Source organism: Phaethon aethereus (genome assembly GCF_964289735.1).
Source record: "Phaethon aethereus genome assembly, chromosome: 2".
Classification (NCBI taxonomy): Eukaryota; Metazoa; Chordata; class Aves; order Phaethontiformes; family Phaethontidae; genus Phaethon; species Phaethon aethereus.
The window spans coordinates 33,215,612-33,218,454 of NC_138582.1; positions in this window are offsets into that span (position 1 = coordinate 33,215,612).

Genomic DNA, 2,843 nt, shown 5'->3' on the forward strand with positions numbered 1-2,843 from the left:
GCGAGAAACAAAGTCCGGCCGCTCCCCCCCCGGCTCCGGCCTAGATCACCGCCGCAGGCTCCCCACAATGGATCCGGCTCGGCGGCGCTTCCGTCCCAACAGGCCCCGGATCAGGTCGAATGGCAAATGAACAACGGACTGCTCCCACAATGCACCGGGAGAGCCACCGCAGGGGAGGGGGAGCGCGAGCGGGGGGCGGGCAGGCGGGGGGCCAGCGGGGCGGGCGGGCGGCGCAGGGGCGCGTGACGCGCCCCAGCTGTCGCGCCCGCCCCGCCGCGCGCGCCCCGCCCCGCCCGCCACACGGCGCGGGGGAGGGAGGGGGGGCGAGGGCGACCCTCTCCCCCGCCCCAGGGGCCACAGCTCTACCCTCCTTCCGCCCCCCGCGCACGCGCAGGGGAGGCGACCCGCGCGCCCTCAGGGGTGAGCAGGGGCAGCGACGCGGCCGGGCCTGCCGGGGCCGCCCGGCGGGAGGTCCGCGCGGCGGGGCCGGCGGGCGTTACGCCGGCGGGGCCGGGCGCGGCGGTACCGTTAGGCGCGTCGAGGCGCGGGCGCCCGGGCGGCGCGTGCGGCCGGTGTGCGCCGCCCGCACGTGCCGGCTGGGCGGGTCCGTCTGCGGGGCGAAGGCTCGAGGCGCGGCGCGGGGAGGCGGCGGGGCGGGCGCGTGCAGCGGGGGGGTGGGGCGTGAGCTGCTGGACCCACCGCGTGGGGTAACCCCGCCGGCAGCTGAGCACCGGGCCGGCACTCCCGCGCTTTTCACCCGGTGGCGTGGGGGGCGGAAGAGGAGAAGCAAGACAGCTCGTGGGTCGAGACACAGGATCGTCGGGGTTGAAGCGAAGAAATGGGAGGAGAGAGAAGGGAAGCAGGAACATGCGACGCTGAGGCAGTTGCTCTCCGCCTCCCACCGCTAGACCAATGCCCAGCCAGTTCCCGAGAAAAAGATGGTTGACTTCCCCGACCCCCTCCAACCCCGCTGTGCTGCGGAGCGTGACGTTACACGGCATGGACTGTCTTCCCTTGGTTCGCGTCATCTGCCCCGTTGTGGCACCTCTTGGCCTGTTAGGTATCCCCGGTCTGTTCCCCAGTGGGGGGACAGAGCACGGAGTGGAAAAGGCCTTGGTGCCGTGCCCCCGCTGCTCAGCACTCGCACATCTCTGGTTCGGCCTGCTGTGAAGAAAATCGACTCCATCCTAGCCAGGCCCAGATAACAAAAGGTGTGGGAGAGGGAGGGCTGCGGGGTCTTCCAGGCCAAAAAGTGTGGTGGTGCCGCTGTCGTGTGATGCCAGTACACGTATTCCGCAGTAAAAAAGAAAAGATACACCCCTGTCTCGGCCTGGAAACGTGCAGGGGTCTGGCAGGGCTGACTTTGACTGGAACTTTTGGGAAGACTTTGCAGGAGTACTGGAAGTACTGCTGTAAACAAGAATGCTTTCCTCCTTCCAAAGAGTTACTTTGGGAGAGGGGGGGAAGGAGACCTTTGTTGGAAAGCAATTTATGTTCTGGAAAGATGAAGAAGTTCTTTCTAAAATTCTAAGGGGGAAAGAGTCGGTCATGGAGGAACGCAGAAACTGTAAAAGGCAGTTACCAGATTTCCAGGAGAGGAGCAAAGATTATCTAAATTTAGGCAAGGGGGCAGAGGAGTGGTGGGAGATAAAGAATTTTGAAATTTGCTGTGCCTCACTGGAGCACAGGGTGGAGACAGCGATTCAGAACTGGGTCTGTGGAAGCAGAGGGTTCCCGCAATACAGCCTCCGTAAAATACAAAAAAGAGACCCACATTTCATAAAGTTTTAGGTTTTGTGATGTATCGGTGTTTTTGCATGCCGTGGCACTTGATCCTCACCTGTCAGCATTTGTCAGCTGACCAGCGCCTCTGCGCTTGCACGCATTAGAATTTCTTACCTGTTCTGTGTTGTTTTTAAAGAAATGTTTGGTGGTGTTGACTACTTCTGACTATACGTTTAAACTAGTGCGGATTGCAGCGAGTGTACACAGAAAGCTTACATTAAGAATCCCTGCTGGCTTCACGTTTACGGAGCAGACTACTTGTGATCTCAGGGAACATAACCTGCACCCAGGACTGGTATGTTTAAAACCTACCCAGTGGACATGCAGGAATGAGCTGGGATAAGGTACATAGGAGGAACGGTTGGATGATGAGCTATAGAGTCCCTACTTTGGAGTGCAAAGAAGTGTTACTTGATTGCAGCAGGTAATCTAGAGTGCTAATGAATCAATACAGAACCATAAAATAATTTAGATTGGAGGAAGTCTCCGGAGTTCACTTGCTTCAAAGCAGGGCCGACCTCAAAGTTACAGTAGGTTACTCAGGGACAGCATCTGGGACTCTCCAGGACTGTTTGCCAAGAAGACCTTTGGTAATAGCTCCCCCCAAATCGTCTCCTCACACTTTTGCTTTGCCAGCTCGCTACAAGGGATTCCACCACCATGCAGTGCATGCAAGAAAGGGAACTTAACTGCATCATTGTGGCTAACTTAATTGGTCTATAGTGGCTCTGCCACACCAGAACTGAGGTTGTATTGGTCTGTTTGATAGTTGCATTTTACGGAGTGTCTTCATGGGCACAGGTCTCCCCAAGTAATCTTAACTTTTGCACAACACTTTTTTTGTCCCTGTGTAATTTGCAAAAATTTTCAAACCACTTAATCTTCCCTGCAGAAATTCTTTTTTTCAGACTGCTTTGTTGCAAATGAGGTTTTATATTATGTTCATGGTGGGACTAAATATTTCAAAAAGCACCCTGAGATGCTGTTTCTTCATCAGCTGGTTTTCAGTTCCTTTGTCAAACCCACATGCTACTAAGGTTCATAATTAAGAAATAATC